General features: G+C 36.3%; 1 non-coding gene across 1 annotated transcript; it reads left to right on the forward strand.

Annotated features, from left to right (window-relative positions):
- Nucleotides 1-3,909: 3,909 nt before the first annotated feature.
- LOC140856778 (small nucleolar RNA R71) lies at nt 3,910-4,016 on the forward strand. The gene has a single exon (XR_012140380.1). It is a non-coding gene; the product is annotated as a small nucleolar RNA R71 (small nucleolar RNA).
- The last annotated feature ends 4,466 nt before the right edge of the window (nt 4,017-8,482 follow it).

Below are 8,482 nucleotides of genomic sequence, written 5' to 3' on the forward strand. Positions count from 1 at the left end.
AGAATTATTCATTTCCAAAGGAATTTGGAAATGGTCCCATGAAATCGATCCCCCAAACATCAAAAACTTCAACTACCAAGATTGGGTTGAGTGGCATCATGTGTCGCTTGGTGATTCGACCCATTTTCTGACATTGAGCACAACTTTTACAATATTCATGAGCATCCTTAAACAAATTGGGCCAATAAAAACCACATTGGAGAACCTTAGCAGCAGTTTTCTTAGACGCGAAGTGACCCCCACATGCTTGATCATGACAAAAAGATAAAATATTCATGACTTCGTTATCTGGGATACACCTTCTAATAATTTGATCAGGACATTGTTTAAAAAGATAAGGATCATCCCAAATGAAATACTTCACTTGGACAAAGAATTTATATTTATCCTGCTTAGTCCAATGAGAAGGTATCTTACCTATGGCTAAATAATTTACAATATCAGCAAACAAGGTTCAGTAGACACAGACATGAGTTGCTCATCTGAGAAAGATTCATTGATGGGTGGTTCACTAGATGGTGCGACTGAAATTCGGGACAAATGATCTGCTACAACGTTCTCAGTGCCTTTCTTGTCCCTAATTTCTATGTCAAATTTTTGAAGGAGCAAAATCCATCTGATTAAGCATGCCTTGGCATCCTTCTTTGCTAGAGATGTCTAATGGCTGAGTGATCGGTGTAAACAATGGTGTGGGTCCCAACCAAATAAGATCTAAATTTTTCTAAAGCAAAGACAACGGCAAGAAACTCCTTCTCAGTTGTGGTGTAGTTAAGCTGCGCATCATTTAAGGTTTTACTTGCATAATATATCACTCTAGGCAGCTTATTTATTCGTTGACCTAAGATTGCGCCCACAACATGATCGGACGCATCACACATTAATTCAAATGGTTCAGACCAGACAGGAGGATGAATGATTGGAGCTGATACAAGTGCATTTTTTAGAAATTCAAAGGATTCCAAGCACTCATGAGTAAATTCAAATTTGGTATCCTTTGCCAAAAGATTAGTCAGTGGACGTGCTACTTTGCTAAAGTTGGCAATAAACCTTCTATAGAATCCAGCATGACCTAAAAATGAACGTATTTCTTTCACAGATTTAGGTGGTGGAAGACTTGCAATTAGATCTATTTTGGCCTTGTCCACTTCAATCCCCTTTTTAGAAATGACATGGCTAAGAACTATTCCCTGTTTGACCATAAACTGACATTTTTCCCAGTTGAGAACTAGGTGCTTCTCCTTACATCGTTCTAGAACTAATTGCAGGTGATTCAGACACTCGGAGAAGGTTAGGCCAAAAACAGAAAAGTCATCCATAAAAATTTCTAGAAATCATTCTATCATATCTGAAAACATGCTGATCATGCATCTCTGAAAAGTTGCCGGTGCATTACATAGTCCAAAGGGCATTCGTCTATAGGCAAAAGTACCAAATGGACAGGTGAATGTAGTCTTTTCTTGATCTTCAGCGGCTATGGGGATCTGGTTGTAACCGGAGTATCTATCAAGAAAACAGTAACACTCTTGTCTGGCTAGTCTTTCCAACATTTGATCAATAAATGGCAAAGGAAAGTGATCTTTCCTTGTCGCAGCATTCAACTTTCTATAGTCTATACAGACCCTCCATCCCGTTTGGTCCTAGTTGGGATACGTTCGTTTGCATCATTTTGGACCACTGTTACCCCAGATTTTTGGGTACTACTTGAACTGGGCTTACCCAAGAGCTATCAGAAATAGGATAAATTATTCCACTATCTAGGAGTTTCAGAATCTCCTTTTTAACTACATCCTTCATAACTGGATTAAGCCTTCTTTGGGCTTCTCTTGTTGGTTTAGCCTCTTCCTCTAAGTATATTCTATGTTGAACTATAGAAGGGCTTATTCCTTTGATATCTGCTATGGTCCAACCTATTGCCTCTTGATTTGCTTTTAGAACTGACAATAACTCCTCCTCTTGCTTGGGATCTAGGTCTGATGCAATAATTACAGGCAAAGTTTCTTTGGGTCCTAGATATGCATACTTGAGATGTTCTGGGAGGGGCTTCAGTTCTAAAATGGGTGCTTCCTCTATCGATGGTTTAGGTGATGAGTTCACCATCTCAATGATTGGTTCAGTAGGAAGTGTCGATTCCTGATTAATCTGATTTTCTTTAAGTATTTCATTGACATCCTCAGACTCATGGATTAACCAGGGGTTAGACTCTAGGTCGACTTCATCATCACTAATGTCAATGGATTCATAAATACCATCTTGGATTACATTGACATCAGCATGAGAAGAGGATTCCTGTTCTAAGTTAAAAACATTAAGCTCAATGGTCATATTCCCAAAGGATAACTTCATTAGACCATTTCGACAATTGATTTCAGCATTGGCCGTAGCTAAGAATGGTCTTCCTAAAATGACAAGTATATGTCCTTTAGGATTCGCAACTGGCTCAGTCTCTAAAACAATAAAATCTACAGGGAAAATGAAATTTTCAACCTTTATCAGAACATCCTCGACCATTCCCTTAGGGATCCTGAGAGATCTATCGGCTAACTGTAATGTGATCCCAGTAGGTTGAAGTTTTTCTAATCCTAGTTGTTCATACACCGAATATGGAAGGATATTCACACTAGCTCCTAGATCTAGCAAGGCCTTTTTTATATTGGTTTCTCCAATAACACAAGAAATTGTTGGAGCTCCAGGGTCCTTATATTTAATTGGCACATGGCTAGATAGGTATGAACTGACACTTGCAGCCAAAAATGCTTTCTTTGGTACATTAGTGGTCCTTTTCCTAGTGCAGAGATCTTTTAAAAATTTGGCATAAGTTGGAACCTGATGGATTATATCTAAAAGAGGAATATTAACTTGGACTTGTTTAAATACCTCTAAAATTTTGTCTAAATGTTCAGATTTATTGGATTTCAGTCTGTTTGGAAAAGGAGCTCTAGGACTTTTAAGTATTGGACTAGGTGAATTTTCAGTTTCTGGTGCTTGAGGTTGAAAGGTAGTAGTTTTAGAAGGTGACTCGCAGATGAGTCATCTATATCATCAAGTGCAACTACCTTATTGTCTATTTGTTTTCCTGATCTTAAGGTATGAATGGCATTTACACCATTAACTTGGTTTCCTTGTTGGGGTCGTGGACCATTTTGGTTCCTAGGATTTGGCTCAGGTTGGCTAGGTAACCTATCATGTTCTCGTTCACTAATGGTCGAAGCCAGCTGACTTACTTGCATTTCCAGACGGGCTATAGCTTGGGTGTTATTATTTATGAGTTGACCCGTGGTTTGCATAAAGCTGGTATGTATCTTCATCATGGCTTCTAGGCTTTTCTCTAAAGAGGTAATTTTCTTGTCATTATCATGGAAGCCTGGCGGGTTGTTCATTACTGGGTTGGACCTTAGATTTTGCTGATTGAAATTTGGATTGCCTACATTAGGATTCTGGGACCATGAGAAATTCGGGTGATTCCTCCAACCTGGGTTATATGTGGGTGCATAAGGATTGTTCAATGGTCCTTGATAGGTGGCATTCACCTGTGCACACTCATTCGAGTAGGAACATTCTTCTAAGACATGGTCTGGTGCATTGCACCCTTTACATATGGGTACAGATATTTGATTTACATTGGCTGGTCTCTGTAATTCTAAGGCTTCCAATCTACGTGTTAAGGTTGCAATCTTGGCCTCTGATGCTAGGGTTGGTTGAATTTGATGCATTCCTCCTCTTGAAGGTGTAGCTTTATCAGGTTCCCTAGTTGTTTCCCACTGTAAATTTTTCTCGGCTAGGTCTTCTAAGAATTGCCAAGCTTCAGTAGTTTCTTTGTCCATAAATTGGCCTTGGCACATGGACTCTAGCATGGTTCTTGAGTTTGAATCTAACCCTTCATAGATGATCTGGCATAGTCTCCAAGTTTCTATTCCATGGTGTGGGCATTGGGTCAAAAGATTCTTAAAACGATCAAAGTACTTCCAAAATGATTCACCAGCTAGTTGGTAAAATTGATTTATTTCATTCCTAATCCTAGCTGTTTTATGATGGGGGAAATACTTTTTTAAAAATGTTCTCACAAAGCCCTCCCAGATAGTGACAGAATAGTTTGGCAGACTATAAAGCCACTTCTTAGCATTGTCCTTAAGGGCAAAGTTGATTAATCTAAGTTTGACCTCATCCTCTGTTAATTGCAGTTTCATGGTTGCACATACCTCCTCAAATTCTCTAATAAATATATAAGCATCCTCTAATCCTGTGAATTTTGGAAGCATATTTATGATTTGAGGTTTGATTTCAAAATTGTTAGCTGTGGGTTGTGGCAACCTGATACAAGATGGTTGGATGGAGCCAACTCATGACCCTTAAGGATTTGTGTTAACCACCCACTTATAGAACCTTAGTCACAGTAGATGTAGAGCCCTGTAAAATAGCATCATGAATTGGTTAGTAAATAGTTTTTATTGCTAATGTCAAATATATAGTCATTGACATACTTGCATGCCATAATACTTTGATGTAAGCTAAAGCCTATGAATCTCCCACTGCCACTTCCTTGCCCTTGGCTTCCATGTGCCAAAGTAGATATACCATTGGTTTCTTGCCTCTATCTTAGATTTCCTCCCACTGATTTATCCTCTACATGTCTTTGAGTTATATCCCCATAAATGACATCTTCCAACATCTTATTTTTATATTTATCTTTCTTATTCTATTTGAAATGGGGTGTTATGGTTTATCTGCATCTCTTCTCTTTTATTTTTTTTAGCCTACAAGATGACCTCCTTACTGTTGGAGGGAGTGGAGGGACTAAGCTAGTTGTAGGCCATATGTTCTGTCCATTAAGTAGTTGAAGGAAGTGAAAGTATATCCTCATCATAGATTTTTCAATGAAAGTAAATATGCACAAACTCTTTGGTTGGATTTAATAAGAAGTATATATATTATATAAAATAATGCTTGTGATAAATAGTTGCACATCCATCGATTTTGGAAATAGAATTTGACTTAGTGGGATTAAGGTGAAGTCCTGAACGGTTGTATGTTTCCGTTCATCCCGATCCATGCAGTTAAAAAGTTGCCAATTTGCTTTATAAAAATTTCAACTAAGGAATAAATTAGAAAATGGGAACATTAATGTAAAGAAATAAGCATCAAACTCCAATGTCTTCAAATGTGAATATTTGATGATATTCATGATTGACCATGTCATTTGTTAAAATTACAAATTTATTTGGTTCATCCCCCAATCAATCTCATATATCTCCCAGTACTTTTTATTTTAAAATTTTACAGAAACACCTTTTCACACCACTGCTTCCACAGGGGTTTACATCTAGAGGTAAACAGAAAATTAAATTCATGATTAGTTGCTAAAAATTGAAAGCTTTACATCATGAAAATCAATTAAAAAGTAATTCCACTAATTGTTTAACTTCATTGTTAATTTCCTACAAATCCATAGAAGTTTTTGGACCATTTAAAACCTTGACATATATTTTAAGAACTACAGATATACTCTAGATTGCTGCACCCATCATCTTTAATTTAGCCTAAATAGAGCATAATAGAGTATAACTTTAATTGGCAAATAGAGCACAACAAAATTCTCTTGCGAATTCCTTCCAAACCCATCTCAATAATTGCCCTAATTGATGATGATGCATAATCCTCTATCTACTCTCTTTGTCCTAAATTCTTGATTTTATAATGGCTAACAAAAAGAATCAAACTTCTCAGATAAAACATACATGCATATTATAAATGCAATATAAAGAAATTCTGGCCGACGAATAATGTCGAAGAGGAATGCCCAACACATGACTCTAATAAAGATTGCTGGATGATTGTGTAGAACCACAATAAAAATTAACCCTTTTGTTTGAATTGGAGAAGAAGAATGGTTTCTGATTGGAGAAAAAGAGGAGACGTCTTCTAAAATTATTGCATAGACGGGAAAATAGAACACAAACCATCTGTTCAACCGATTTTAGCCATCTAAAGGCCCATTTTGACCACATTAGCAGCATTTTCATTATATTTTAAGTCATGTTAATACTGGTTTCAGCCATCTGAGTAAAGTTTATGTTTGATGAAAATATTAAAACACTTCAGATAGTTTAGAGTTCAGAAATATAATTTATCCCAAAAAAACTTGACCAACTTAACAAATAGGGACCTTTTCAGGTTGGCATGCTCATATGTCATGTTCAAAACTAGCCATTCTTATTCTCAAATTTATATGTTATGCATTGTTTCTCAGGAAATCCAATTTGTAATTTCATTGATCATTTGGTTTGATTTCCTTGCAGCGGACTCATATTTGAAATTTGATGCAAGTATAGCTACATCTAATGAATCATGCGAAATGACTTGCATCAAATCCATGTATTGAAGTTAGAGAATCATGGGCTGGCAACTCTAATTTGCCTTCATCATTTTGTTGCAACACAACCCTTAAACCCTACGTGGTTTCACGTATTTACAAAAAAAAAAAAAAGAAAAAGAAAAAAAAGAACATAACTCATCAAACTGGGGCAAAGCATATTGATTTAACTTGGGAAGTTTTTAAGTTGACCTGATGCTCGATCAGTCACTTGGCTACAGTAGAATTTGAGTTACTATTTTGCTATGCTTGACTAGCTCGCGAAGGTTGTTAAAAGTCTTTTCAAATTGAATGCTAATTCTGTCCATGTTCAAAAAACTCTATTCAAGTTCTAACTTTTTCCCTTCTCTTTAGTACAAGCGGCCGAAACAGGTCACTAGATACATGCTTTAGGGTCTCATTGCACCAAGTTACTGTTGGTGGATGGGCCCAGCAACCTAACACCTTCCACAATAGACAAAACATGGAAATGTCCTCAGCAAACAGCAGTTCATCAGAGTCACTTCCTTTAAAAACATCAGAGAGCGAGCATGGGAGTTATTTAAATCCTGTTCAAGGCATTGGACTTGATTGAACATTGAAAAATAATTCTTACCATGTTGCAATACATGCATTTGAGAACATCTGCACCATGCGACTAACATTAGAGGAAGCACTACCAACATAAGAGCCTTGTCACCAAGGCCACCATTGTTATTGGCATAGCCTTCAATAATTAATCTAAACCAAATTGGACCAATGCAGTAGCACAGCATGAAGAACAAATTATCAAATGACAAGTGGCTGGTTTTCTGACATTTGAATACATGCAAATCAAATTGAGCCGACCAAGTCATACCAAAATGATGCCTGTTCATAAGAAAAACACCATGCTTAAAACCTACCAATTTGCTGAAAGCTCCATCCACTTTATGCCAAATTGAAATTGGATCAAAAACTTTCAGTATCATGATTTGCACTATTGAATTTGATTAACCCAAAAACTGCTTACAACACTTTATCAGTCTTTTTCCCCCCTTTTAAAACTACATCCGAAAGCAATTAGGTTGCTATTCCTCATGCTATAATTTCACAATATCATCCCTCTTCACAGTAAAGTCCCAAAGATCACCATATTTCTCATTGAAATTCCAAATATCCATGGAGTTGTAATCAGCTATTAACTTATCGCGGGCTCCTCTCTCTATGTTGTAGATCTCAGGCTCAAAGTTATGAGGTTTATCTAGCTTGGCCATCTCAATTGCACAAAATACTATAACAAAAGCAGCTGCTCCAATGTACAAGTATTCTCCCTGTAGGGCGAAATTGGACCAAAATGACATTTAGATTCACCTCGAAAAAATAACTTATTGTTAGATCTGAAGCCTTTTCTTGCAGATAAATTCAAGGGTGTAATGCTCTACAGTCCGAAAAAACAAATGCAGCACAAATTGCATGCGATTGTAAGTACAAGTCAAAGTGTTGACTAATATGAACTTGCATTGAAAAGCTATAATGTTGGATAAACTGGCAATTTATTCTCATCTCGTGATATTAAATAGGTCTTCTGAGAAGCAAATTACAAAATCATAGTTACAATGAAGTATTATCTAGACTCTGAAATCCATAATTTTTCTACTCGAGAAATGCTACAATAACAAAAAAGTATGTCTTCCATTTGTAAGACATGTTGCTGCATCTCATATAGGTGGAGTCCTATGGTGGACAAGGTTTGTGTTCATGTGAACACAAAAATATTACACTTTATGTTTCCATATAACCATTGTTCATACTTGAACAAGCCTCTCCAAGTTTCACAATCTCTCTTTCCCACATGTTACCATGTCCTTTTTTTCGCTATCATGCTAACAGAATCTCTCCAAAGAAAGTTAAAAACCAAGTTCCTAAAATTCATGCTTTTAATCTTCAAGAGAAGTAATAGAAAAAAAAAACTTTTTAGAAAAAAGCTCAAGAACTGAAAATTTTTAAAACTTTTTTTTTGATGTTTTAAATTTTTCAAGTTAAATTTTGATGCAGAGCATAATTTCACATCAGACCGCTGTCTAAACACTTTCAAAAATGATCTTACAATTTGAAGATAGATTTCTAATTTATCAAAAAAGAATAACTTCGTAT

Source organism: Elaeis guineensis, chromosome 3, assembly GCF_000442705.2.
Source record: "Elaeis guineensis isolate ETL-2024a chromosome 3, EG11, whole genome shotgun sequence".
NCBI classification, from domain to species: Eukaryota; Viridiplantae; Streptophyta; class Magnoliopsida; order Arecales; family Arecaceae; genus Elaeis; species Elaeis guineensis.